At 36.3% G+C, this 13959-nt stretch overlaps 1 protein-coding gene across 2 annotated transcripts in view; it reads right to left on the reverse strand.

Annotated features, from left to right (window-relative positions):
* LOC139963601 (gamma-adducin-like) overlaps window positions 1–9943 on the reverse strand; it is a 54872-nt gene extending 44929 nt beyond the window's left edge. The window contains exons 1-8 of one of the 2 annotated variants that reach the window (XM_071964536.1): window positions 9708–9943; window positions 5531–5688; window positions 4888–5185; window positions 4153–4350; window positions 3835–4038; window positions 1702–1802; window positions 1186–1212; window positions 304–542 (exon numbers count right to left, since the gene is read on the reverse strand). The gene's annotated coding sequence lies outside the window, so the exon portion shown is untranslated. The remainder of the gene's footprint in view (window positions 1–303; window positions 543–1185; window positions 1213–1701; window positions 1803–3834; window positions 4039–4152; window positions 4351–4887; window positions 5186–5530; window positions 5689–9707) is intronic. The other variant, XM_071964535.1, reaches the window with a different exon arrangement.
* Window positions 9944–13959: the final 4016 nt, after the last annotated feature.

Here is a 13959-nt window from a genome sequence, read left to right on the forward strand (position 1 = left end):
AGTCTGTATATGCCCCAAATTATAGGATGCTATAATTGCTAGAAGTTTTTAACAAGTTACTTTCATGTAGGCCCTTAGTCCAAATTGTTCTCAGACATTCTTAATGAACACACAAGATGACTGAATGTCCCCGTGAGGTAAATTTCCTCAAAAGTTGTAACAGTTTATAGAATTTTGACCAAAGGTGACCAAATTTGAATATTTGGACCAACATGGCATAAATTTAAATAATACATTGAAAAGTTCACTTATATTTTGGGGGGTTGCTTTGATGCTTTTCACAGAACGATCTATGTCTCTTACTCATCTAAAAGTTTGCACTGGCTTTGGTTACAGGAAGTGCATGATGATGTGTAAACTGCAGCAAGGAATTCCAATGCATCCTCCTGTGCAGTTGAATCAAACTCTGGAAGAATCTGTTTCAACCTTGCGAGACAGGAGGCCCATGAAGTTCAGGTTGAAACTGCATGGAAGAGAGCTTTGATTACTTCCATTAATTCAGAGCTATGTCCATCATAGTGTTGAACGATGCTGCAAAGAAGCTACAAAAGAAGGAAAATTTAGATTTGTAGGAAATCTACATCTGACATGGGTGGCTCATCAATATAAGTGGAAAAGTTTAGGGTTGCAGCCTTCATTTGTATCTATTTTTGTATGATTGCTTGATGTTTCAAAGCACTTTCTTGGAAGTCTGTCACTAGCTTCTGTAGCTGAAAAGTTACTCTCATCAAGTAAAATGATAAACACATCATATCTTAATAACCATTTGTTGGAATATGCTACTGGGAGAAAGGAGTAGAGGTATCATGAACTTGACAAAGAGAATGCCCATGTTGGAAATCTAGTATATTTGGGGGATAATAAAACTTAAAACCTTCATTGTTGAAGTGAAAATTATGATATTCTGCAATAAGTGCCAATCCTTGGGATGGGGTTGGAACATCACAAAATGCCCCTTGCAATTGTGCCCATATAGGTTGGGATTTCCCTTCTCCAGGCATAGGAGTTTGTCAAGGATATGGTCCTGGCACAGTAAAAGTCTTCCATTTTTCAACATTTCCAGGTGGGGAGGATCAAGTCACATGAAGTCTTGCACCTCCATGAAGTCTTGCACCTCCGTAGCTTGCAATCCCTGCCTTAATGAATTTATTTCTAAAGCTGCATGGGTTGTCTTAGGTTACTTACCTTTACAGTAACAGGATTGCTTTGTTCCTGAAATAAAAACATTTAACAATATTTAATGTGACTTTTCGAGCATGGCCAGTGATTTTCCACGATCAAAAAATTCACAATAACATGGATCTATATCCATAAAATAATGAAACGGAAAACTCAATTTGAAATAGAAAAACCAGTATTCTTTGCAAGAGTTGGATATATATGCAATAACTGTGGGGCTGTATTGACCTTGATCATGTTTCTCCCTGTAAGAAGGTAACATATATTGTGAAAGAGAAATATAGAACATAGGTTGGGGTGGGAAATTGTGCAGGGGGGCAGAGGTTTGTTTGGCCCCAAATATGCCAAAAGTTCCAATGCGATCACATTTGGTCAACATTTTAAACTGTTGTCATTACCACCCTGGAGGAAATTTACCTCACTGAGACATTCAGTCATCTTGACATCAATAAGAATCTCAAGGAATGTAATTTTTGAAATCTTCAGAAAAGTATGCTATAATTTGTTGCCTATACAGACTACCTTTAATTCAAATTTCTTCTATTGGATATTTGAATCATATTCAAACTTGGGCTGCTAACCTCATCTGGTGTGTTTGTACTGATGATACTGGCTGCAAGTTCCTGAAATATAAAATAATTAAATTTATGGATTACATGCAACAGCTATATTCAACAACCTATCACAGCACAGGTCAGCAATTATTTGTGTTAGTACACTGTGGAAATGTTCATATGTATATCGATTCCTTTTGTTAAAAAATTCTTTCTTGCAATAAAAAATTTAAACGCTCCGAGACATTTATTGGATACTGAATGCAAATTTGCATTTTTTTCTTTGTTAATTAAGGAATATGTTAATACATAGAGGTCATACCAAATTCAAGATCAGATGAAATTTAAGTCGGTCAATATCAGTCCCTATTCTGGAAATTTATGCCTCTATGAGGATTTCTGTGATGATAGAATCAATGTTGATGAAAGAATAAATGTGACTTCATGCAGTGTTTTACAACCTGTATAAAATTAATACTCCAACCACACATGCGAAGTGCAATGTGGTTCCCAGCTACACCACTCTTTGGGGAAATGGTAATTTGATGGCTGTTCAGACTGCAAACTCAGTCTAGACAGTGTGTTAGATTATCAACTCAACCAACTTTGGCCAAGTTCCTGATATTGTCGGCTGCAAGCCAGGAATCTCATTGGGTTGCTGCCACCACCATGAAGATTTAAGCAGTATATCATTTCTCCTATAACAACAACATTGGAATGGTAAAGCAACATTACCGTAATGATGCTATATCGCAATTCCCTTTTGAATAAAGTAAGATGTTAAGGGACATTTTCTTAATATTTAGTTTGTTCAATATATGAAAAATCAACCAAGGTAAAATGCATTATGGTTTCCATGATGTAACATGAGTAATTTGTGTATGCGTTTGTTTGTGTGTGGGGGGAGGGAAGGGGGTTTGCACACACTTAATAGTAATTAAGGCTCTACAAATATTAGAAAAAGCTGGAAATGATGATTGAGATGCAACAAACATGGGCGAAAGTGGAAAATATCTGCCAAGAAAACGAGACGGACAATTCCTGCTGGCTATGAGGTATCATTATGTTAAGTATCAACTCAAATGGAATAAAATTCTTCCGATTCTGTGTTTATAAAGAAATTTCAGCTGAACCTTATTTTGTCACACATCTCATCAACATGCAGCAAAATAATAGCACTGAAAACATTGCATTGTGTAACCAACCTGCTCAGCACAATAAAATTTAGTCATACCACATATGGTTGGTGAGCAATTGCAGATCAGGTTTTAATGTTAAGCCCTGCCCACTCATTTCGTTGCACGATATCTGCACCAAAAGCAATAACGACCCTCCTTAACTCGTCATTGCTGCAAGGATCACCTCAAACCAACCTACCATTCTTCAGATTGGAGCTAACAGTTATTAATGTTAAGCCCTGCCCACTCATTTTGTTGCACAATATCTGCACTAAAAGCAAAAACGACCCTCCTTAGCTCATCATTGCTGCAAGGATCACGTCAAACCAACCTACCATTCTTCAGATTGGAGCTAACAAGAGAACGTCAGCTAAAATCTATTTTGGTCCCGCCCGTTACAAACATTCAATCAGCAGAATAAACCAGAGATTAAAAATGTTGTAATGGTCAAGCAACATGTTGATACTAGTTTCATGTTAACCCCGCTCACTCATTACCATGCATGATATCTACACCAAAGAAAATAGTTACTACATGTGGTTTTACCAAGTTGATCTGGCAAGAAGCTAATTAGAAGTTGAACATTTAATTGCTGAGTCTCAAACTGACATCACATAAAATTCTCCTCTCGAAACTAAGCAAATAAAATCAAATATTTGAAAACATTTGTCTGGAAACTGGAGTTTTCTAAGTAACTTATTCTTCTCTCTTTTATTGTTGGCAATTAGGTTTCATTTTTTAAAGCCATTGAGTCAAATTGATTTATTGTGTGAAGACAGCTACAGCCCTTACCCTCACATAAGCCAGCACAGAACTCATCAAGTTACTGATTATTGTTAAGAAAATTATGGAGGAATCATGCCAATCAACCCCCTCTCCCGACCCCCCCCCCCCCAAATAAAAACAGTGTAAAGGAATCTTACTTGCGTGAAATTCTTTAAGTAAAATGGATTGAATTTCTTCTTCAAAGGAAGGCCTGTGGAACTGTTAATATGTGTGTACAGCCCTTTCTCATTCACAGCCTTGACTCCATACGGCCCAAGCCAAGAGTTTTCGAGCTTCCCTCCTCTTCGGGCATCCTTTCTAGCATTCCGGACGAGAACACTTATAGAACCAACTTTGAAGCTCTGAATAAAACAAAATCCAGCATATACACGTAAACATCATAATACAATGTATATGTTGCCATTCATTTAACTACAGTGCAGTTTTCAATGCACAGCATAGCATTATGTAATTACCTGTTTTGATTGCTGCCTTTAATCAAAATTCTTTTTTTGCCGTTCTTGGGCTTTGCCAATATTTTCTTTTACAAAACCTTTGATTATGTCCTGCGACTGTGACATGAGTTGAAAAACCCTCTCCCGCTGTGCATCGCTGCAGCAGGAGATTCTGGTTGGACAATGGAGTCTTCAATGTCGACTGGTAACAATGGCTCTCTGGATATATGAAGATAATTAACAATCAATTATTCACAACACTTTGTTGACTGAAGAATAAATAAATTTTTATATAATTTATTTTCACTATTAAGACCCTGGAACCATAAATCTGAGTCACATCACATACTCAAACCAGCAGAAATAAAAAAAAAAAGTATATTCTGTGCTGTTATAGGTCCAAATTGCATACCAGCCCAAAATATGATATATAACTGAAAAACAAAACCAATATCAGTGGCATTAATTGCATGTATCTAAATTAATTGGCATGCTTTTATAGTTTAATGAATGTTCATCTTTTGTACTTGCTGTACTTACTTAGGTTTTGTAACTTAAATAGGGTTATTGGTGGTCCTCTATTTAGCAGTTTTCCAAGGACCCGGGATGTGTCAAATGAGATTTTATCCTATAGAGGATCAGTGTAGCTATGCAGGATTTTTCCAAACTCTCTTGTACCTGATTGCTTTTCTCCATATATGACCTTTACAAATGTAAACCTCTATTCAGCAATGGTAGGTTTGAATTATTACAAACCTTCCAAACAACACAACGAAAGGAGAAAGACCTGTAGAACCATGTTTTGCTGTACGGTACCCCACGAGAATGGAAGACAGTGTTTCATTCCAGTCATCTTGGTTTTGATTGACAACTTTGATGAGTGACATTTGCATTTTACAGAGTTTGGTTGAATCTTTCATCCAGCCCATTGGTCTGTGGGTGGTAGCTGAAGGATACTCTGTGGCCCACCCCTGTCATGTCAAACAGGGACTTGTTCAGAGCATTAACAAATTCTCCTCTCTGGTCTGAGATGACAATTTTCATGCACCCAAATCTACAAATAAATGAAAAATTAAACAAGTTGTTAAAGAACTGGTTATGAGTAATGCAGTAAACTATTGGCATCTTCAGAGTGGCCGTGTGGTTTAATCAGGAGATTCTTTTAGCACTTCTTTCAAAACAAGTAAGTTAAGCACTGACATAGCACCTGGTCTTGGATGCACTGACCGTTATCCACTAACATTTTATTAACATTAACTTATAAAACAACTTCAAGAAATTCCTGTAACCATTTGGCCGCTTTCTGGGTCACAGGTAAAACTGAGAACAAATGCAGGTCTGCATAACTAACTTCAAAAATATGTTATGTAAAGTAAAAACAAAGTAGATGGATATATACCTGGCCATGGTTTCAAACAGAAAGTTTGCAACGGTTTATGCTGTTTTGTCTCTTACAGCAACAGCCTCTGGCCATTTTGAAAAATAGTCACATAGGGTTATGATGTACTTATTTCCATTGATGGTCTCTGCAAGGGGTCCAATCATATCCACACACACCTAAAAAAAAGGAAGGAAAATAGCATTCAGAACCATACACAATCGTACCAACTGATGTTCAAGTGATTTATGTGTGAGTTTTGTGGACAATATACTGCTATTAAGGATTTCCAATCATGCTGATATATACTTATTGAAAGTTAACAAAAGATTACTCGATGACTGATTGTGCTAAGAGCAGGTATTCTTACACTGCTAATAAGGTGTGTACAATCAACAATTCTTGTACAGAACAGAATGCTGTATCAAAGTTTGCAAATACTTTTGATACTGGACAGTGAAGCTTTTTAATTTCAATGATTTAAATTGCATGATTTTGGCTTTTCTTGATTTAAAAGTATTACTGCTCACACTTTTCAGCACAAATCTGGGTAGCTGTTTATTGCTCCCGTTAGTCTAAACTCTTTGATCTTTTCCGTATCGATCTTCTTAGATTTAATGTTGAATTTTCAGGTAGGCTTGCACGGTAAACCGGTTTTAGTACCGAAACCGGTTTTTTCCGACCGAATTTCGGTACTATTTTTTATTTTAAGAAAACCGAAAAACCGAAAAAACCGGTAAAAACCGAAATGTGAATTGCAAAAACTGGAAGAAACACAGTTTGTTGACTTTGGTTTCTCCTATTTACCGTTTGTTTTTGCAATATGAAAGTAAATTGCAACAAGAGAAAGCTTTTCTGATAGACGACATTGTCAGCTACGATCGGCACACGCCATAACCAGTGCTTGAGGGTGGATAGCTAGGCCTAACATTAGGCTATGCAGCCCTTATATGCGTGCATCAGTTAGGTGACCTTGTAGTATTGAACTGACCTTGGTGGCCAATGTTAGTAGTTGTGAGAAGTACACACTCAAATGACGAGATGCAGTTCAAAGTAAATTGTTATATCCAACGTGTTTGTCCTCCTTGTGTTGTTCTTATTATTTAACTTCAATTTATTGGTAGAGTATATGGAGAAAATCTTTTCAAACACATTGATCACAGCTCGTGTTCAAAAAATGAACGTTAAAACTTCAAAGGTACATTGCGCAATCCACTATACCATACGACATGTACAGTCGCGGGGGGGGGGGGGGTTCTGTGAGTTTAACAACTAAGATGCAACAAGTAACATTACCAATCACGGGGGGCTCTGTGTTTAACAACTAAGATGCAACAAGTGAAAATCACGGGGGGGGGGGCTCTGAGTTTAACAACTAAGATGCAACAAGTAACATGAAAACAATCACAGTCCATCATTCACAAGAGACACCTGGCGTCAGGCTTGAGCCAAGGAATATTAAAGGAGTAAAAATGTTGCATACATGGCTGGAAATTACAGATGTTGCTGTTGGGACAATTCTCCTTTGTACGCGAATAGATTGTATTTTCTTTGTGAGTTTCCTTTCAACATTTCTTCTTATCAGTTATCAGACAAGGCGTCTCTCAGTTTGTTTTTCGTTTACGTTGATGAACACATGTTTTCAACTTAAACGTTAACAATTTATATTCTTTGCCAACCTAATCCCCGCTTTTGCCAGCGATGTTTTTCATCTTGTACTTGAAAGTGTAGACTGTAAATTCTCTTCACTCCTTGAAGAGAATTTTTTTTACCGCCAAGATACCACCCGCGAACATGGCTAGAGCCTCGTGCAATTTGGTACATTCGACCACTTTGTCAGCCACTACTGAATATATTGGACCAATCATATTGTAAAGCATTTTTTTTTACGATCTCCAATTGGTCATAATGGGGTTTACGCTCGGCCCTCATCTCCGAAAATATAACATATAATATAATATAACATGACCGTGATATTTTACACGAATTTGAACTTCGTGAAGTACAGTTAACACAAGACAAACAATAGGTGTACGTGATGTCAAAACTTTAAGAAAAAATTTCACTAACACATTTCTTTTCGACATATTTACTTCAGTTTAGTTAACGTGGGTTATAAAATGAGAGTCATGAAGGCAGTAACATTTCTTGAATTTATTCTCCTTGTTTTTAACCCTTTACTGCGAACAAACAGAGTTGAAACCGCTGTTGGTAAAGCTTCAAAAATATGCATCTTAGCGATCGAGATTTGGATGTTTTCAATGCAATTCGGGAGGTGGAAAAAACCGGTTTTTGAGCCAGATTCGGTTTTTTGCTAGAGAAAAACCGGTTGTAAGTTTTCACGAAACCGTGCAAGCTTATTTTCAGGGCACAGTCCTGACGAACGATATTTTCCAATGATACTGTACTCTTCATCGGTATCCAGCTCAGGAGAAGTCATCTTGTAATATCAGATCGGGCTAACTTAGTTAACGGTCTCAACTCCTAATGCTTAATCGAAGGCCAGAACAGTGCGTGCAAATATGCAACTACTAAGAATTTTGTGTGCCTGCGCGTTACACATTGAAATGTATTGCTTAGTATCATAACAAGCATGGCCTGTGTTTACTAAATTTATGTCTTGTTGATCACTTTTCTTTGTTTCGAACTTGGAACCTATTAAGAGTTTATATATCTTTTTTAGTAAGGTTATGAATTAATAACATGTTTGTCTACTCATTATTATTGCCTTTAAATGAACAACATATGTTTGATTAATGGTGGAGTGGCACCACCATTAAGAAAAGAACAACTTTTAGAAAATTTATAGATTGTCACACTTTCTACCATCTTGAATATACTGTAATTTCCAGAATAGTTTTAAGGTCTGGTCAATTCTAATTCATGAATTGCAGATATTAATTACATTTTTTTCATTTAGAATAGAAGTTCTGTATTGTAATTTGAAAATTTGCTACCTTTGGCAACCGTGAAACGTGAACAGACCCAATTTCGAGGACGCTGATGTCAAACTCAAAGGTATAACAAACTTTCGTAAAATTTTGAAGACTTGCAGTGAGAGTTGTACAGTAAACCGCGAGAGTTGGCAGGCCTGCAAAACCCTAGCAATATAATCTTTGACTTAAACAAGTTTTGCTGATGTACTGAGTCTAGTCTAAGTCTTAACCCTATCGTTTTAAACTTCAGCCAGTGGCAGTAGGCCAAATTGTATAGGCCTAATCGAGTTTTTGGCTGAAACTGTAACTGTGTAAGGCCTAGCTAATTTAGAACTAGCCTTATGGCTGATAAGTCTAGCTGTTAACAAATCTTCAATCAAAGCGTTGTTGCATAGCATGCTAGGTGCTTACCCTAGGAGTATCTTAGGCTAAGCCATTACCATCTTCCATATACTTATTGCAATACCAACTGACTCGACCTGTTGTTGGCCAAAAAAGGGGATATTGAATATCTACCCCAGTTGGTAATGCTAGGCATACTTAATGCTCCTCTGCACAAATTCATGATTAAACACACAGAGTATTATTTCAGTGGTCAAGCCAAACATGTCTTCAAGCACAGGAAAGTAGTGCTGGCCATTAGATTTAGAGCACTTATGTTTACAATCATACATGTTGACTGGTGAATAAATTAGGTGCGCTCAAGGATGAATCCTAGTGGCAGTATTTGGGGTAGTTTATCAAGTAACAAATTCTTAATGCTCGAGTGAATTTGAGAAGGACTGTTTATCTATAGACAGTCTTGGCCTTCATGCATAGCATTAGACCTAGTAATATGTATTGCTATACCCATAGTAGTAGGCTACTTCTTATGGCCATATTCAACTTCAATTCCTATGATTGAGATACACAGCTAATTGTCTGCATATAGGTCCATTAGGCCTAACTCAGCCCAGCTACAGTCAGACTTTAGAATCTTGGTTACATTGGTTGCACTGGTATAGGTCTAGGCTAGGCTTGATATAACTCAGTCGTATAACTCAGTCGTAGGCCTAGACATAGGAAGCCATAGGCCTACGCTTGTTTGCTTTGATCTCAAATAAGTAGTAAGCCAAGCCTAAAATGGAACTAAACAGGAAATCCTGGACTTTATGACCAAAACATGCCGATCTACTCTTACTGTCGTAATACTAGTTGTTGAAGCCTAGCCTAGGCTAGTACCGATTAGTAGTATTGCCTATGGCCCTATGCCTATCCCCCACCTCAAACAGCTTGGTAGGCCTCTAGACCGTCATGCAGTTGAAATTTTGTCTCCCAAATCTTTCGTCTTTGTAGAAACGAACTCCATCTCCATTTCGGTGGCTACATCAGGCCGCACAGCAAGGCAAGATGTTTTCTTTAAAACAATACAAAACCATTGTTAGCCTACGCACGTTTTATACAAAATATGTGTTTGTAAAATTGTATGGCAGTGTCATCTGCATATTGAAAAAAAGTTTTTTGATTTAGGGTGGCATACTCCTATTAGAGTCGATATCCATCCGCCCGATTGTTATTCTATCTCGGGAAATGTTCCAAAAAGCATCAGGAGAACATCTTTTTTTGACCCGTTATTAATCTTGATTTTGGTTTTTTTTTTGTGGCTTGCATGTTGAAGAGCATGAATGACTAGAATGTCTTAACATATGTTGTGTTTCTTGCTTGTCATCTTAATTGTTTATTTTAAAAACGTATGAGAACAGAAATTAAGTAATAAGATCCTTCAAGAAGCTTGTTAAGTGCATGGATGGGAGCTAGGGGGCTGGGGAGTTTTGTAGTTGAGCCAAAATTGGTTCAATTTAAAGGCATTGAAGAGTCGCCCAAAACCACGTTCGGCGATCTGAAAAAGGTAACTTTCCGTGGCTTGCAAGTGACGATTTGTTCGTGTCGCTACAAAGTGCAGACAGTGCAGTACGGTAATGAAACGTGATACCTTGTTATATTTTAGCTGGACCTAAGATGTCCATCGCTATATTGTCTGTACACTGTGTTGTAGGTATTGACCGCAGCTGTATGCACTGACTGTACACTAGTGTCTAATTACCGATGGTAGCAAGCTGTGTGTGTATATTTTCTGGGATCGATGGTGGTGTCTAACACTTTTGTTACATCTCATTCGAAACTAGGTCAGATTACCGGCATTATACGTTTCTTTTTTGCGCGAGTCTTCGCACCCTTTAAGTCCCCTTTAGGCCAAGATGGGAGATGCTTATCCAACCAATTTAACATAACCCTCTCATACGCGAAGAGAACGGTGAAACTCTTTTTAACAGTATTTTTATTGATGAGGATATTAGGTAGATAGAGATTTATTTCATCCATAAGATATGGACATTTTTCCTCTCTCACTAATGTTGATATATATATATATATATATATATATATATATATATATATATACATGAAAATCGTAATGAGTTGGAAAATCAAGAACAGTGAAAAAACTTTCAGCCTCCACCGGGATTCGAACCACGGGCCTTCCGCTCTGTACGCGGACACCCTAACCACTAGGCTATGGACGCTGATTGTATGTCCAGAGGTTCGAAACCGGTAAGGGAGATCGTAATTCCACTGTAGGCGTTTGTCACCTGTATCGAACAATACTAGTTCTGTTTTTGGTGACATATTTTGCCTTACTCTAGACATCAAACATGATGCTGACCAACTCGAAATCATTTATGTATATATATATATATACATATATATATATTCATATATATATATACATATATATATATATATATGTGTGTGCGTCTGTGTGTGTGTATTTTCTGGGATCGATGGTGGTGTCTAACACTTTTGTTACATCTCATTCGAAACTTGGTCAGATTACCGGCATTATACGTTTTTTTTTCTTGGCGCGAGTCTTCGCACCCTATAAGTCCCCTTTAGGCCAAGAGAGGAGATGCTTATCCAACCAATTTAACATAACCCTCTCTTACGCGAAGAGAACGATGAAACTCTTTTTAGCAGTATTTTTATTGATGAGGATATTAGATAGATATATATATATATATATATATATATATATATATATATATATATATATATATATATATATATATTCATTCATCCATTCATTTATTTGTTTTTTTTTCACATAAATATTACAATGTGAATGGAAGTCTTCTGAAAAGCCTATGCTGGCTTAACAAAACAGAAGACTCCCATGAAGAAAAGATAGAAAATAGTGAAAATAATGTTAATAACAATACGTATAGGCTTCAATATGTGAATATGCTGCTATGCGACTATGCAGCTAAATCATAATTAATAAGACATGATAATTTCTTTAGTAAGACATTTACTAAATGTGGAGCTTGTTTTCTTAGTTTTTAAAGTTATTGATAGTGAAATTCCAAATTTTGGTTGCACGGTTTCTGAGGCTTAACATACCAGTGCGTGTTTTATATCATTTATAATGTGCGTTGCTAGCCGTTCTGGTATTATGATTATGGAAATCTGTGTTGCTATTTATAAATTTCGAAAACTGATTGGCAATGATCCATTCCAAGCCTTGTATGTAAATGTTGCAATATTAACTTTTATAATGTCATCTAATTTCAATAAATTGAGTTTCTTAAAGAGGGGGCTTGTATGTTCACGGGGTGCTGCGTGAGATATATGACGTATTGCACTCTTTTGAAGTATTTTAAGGTGACTTAAATGAGAAACACTTGTACCAGACCAGATAATCAAGCAGTAATACAGATGTGGTGCTATTAAAGTTTGATAAAGCATTCTGAGTATATTCTGGGGGAGGAAATGTTTTAGCTTTGCTAAAATTCCTGCACCTCTTGCAACGCTGGTGCAAACTTTCGTAATATGGTCACTCCATGAAAGTTTACTATCAATATTAACCCCTAGAAATTTAGTAGTTGATACTTGTTTCATTACTTTACCGTCCATTATTAAGTCATTATTCCAGTTAAGCGTTCTTCTTCCATTAAATACTATATAGTTAGTTTTGTCTGCATTAAGTGATAACTTATTAGCAGCAATCCAGTTAGTAAATTTAGTTAATTCAGTAGACACAGTATCATGTATTCTATGTACGTTTTCGAACTCGAAGAAAATATTGGTATCATCAGCAAACAAAATAGTCTTGGCAATTTTTGACACCTGGCAAATTTCATTGACATATATTATAAACAACAGTGGTCCTAATATTGAGCCCTGTGGAACACCACAACGGGTTACAGCGTGTTCGGATTTAGAGTTTTTATATGAAGTATACTGATGTCTATTGGATAAATAGCTGTTCAACCAGTCAAGGGTTGTTCCCCTTACACCATACAAAGATAATTTACTTAGCAAAATGGTATGGTCAATAGTATCAAATGCCTTGGAGAGATCAAGGAACACTCCAATACATATTTTGGTATTATCAAGACTAGTACATATTTTTTCAATAGCATTTGCCAAAGCAAGTTCTGTAGAATGCTTGGGCGGAAGCCATATTGATCATTGCACAGGATATTAAACTTGGTTACAAAATTAAAGATACGATTGTACATAAGCCTTTCAATAATTTTTGAAAAACATGATAATAAAGAAATAGGACGGTAATTTTCATATACATCTTGGTCACCTTTTTTAAAAATTGGTATAACCTTAGCAATCTTTAGTTTATCTGGAAATGTACCAGAAGTAAAAGATAAATTACAAATATAAGTCAATGGTTTGGCGATAAAGTGAATAACATTTCTTATTATATCTGGTTTAAAATCGTCATATCCCGCTGCTTTTTTTTTGGTTTCAGGCTGGAAATAGCAACTATTGAAAGTTCTTCCTCACTGACAGGATTAATGAACATAGATTGACTGTTTCTGTTAATATTATGAATAAGATCTCCTGTTCTACCTTTATTTGTAATATTTCTTGCAAGTGAGGGTCCAATGTTTACAAAATATTTGTTAAAGTAGCTGGCAATGTCATTCTCGTTGCTGATTTCTTGATCACCAGTTTCAAAAGCAGCAGGATATCCACCTTTTTTCGGTTGGTGTTTAGAACTTCGTTAATTGTATTCCAAGTTACACTTATATTATTTCTATTATTTTTGAATTTATCATAGAAATACAATCTTTTAGAAAATGTAATAATATGGTTAAGCTTATTGCGATAATGCTTATACGTAGCCTTGTTAACATCAGTAGGTGCTGTTAAATAACTTTTAAAGAGCTTGTTCTTTCTTTTGATAGATGTCAACATTCCAAATGTAATCCATGGATGTTTCTTTTCACGTCGTTTCCTTTTGCTTACATAACATATTGGAAAACAATTATTATAGGTATAATTAAAGGATTCAAAGAAAGTGTCGTAAGCAGCATTAACATCAGTTTGGCTTAAAACATCGTTCCAGTTTTTGTTTTCGATTTCATAGTTAAAACACCTGATGTTATCTGGTTTATAATTTCGCCTGTACATGAAGTTCATTGGTCTGTTATTCTTGGTAGGAATTTGGTTTGATTTGAT

Source organism: Apostichopus japonicus, chromosome 22, assembly GCF_037975245.1.
Source record: "Apostichopus japonicus isolate 1M-3 chromosome 22, ASM3797524v1, whole genome shotgun sequence".
Lineage (NCBI taxonomy): Eukaryota > Metazoa > Echinodermata > Holothuroidea > Aspidochirotida > Stichopodidae > Apostichopus > Apostichopus japonicus.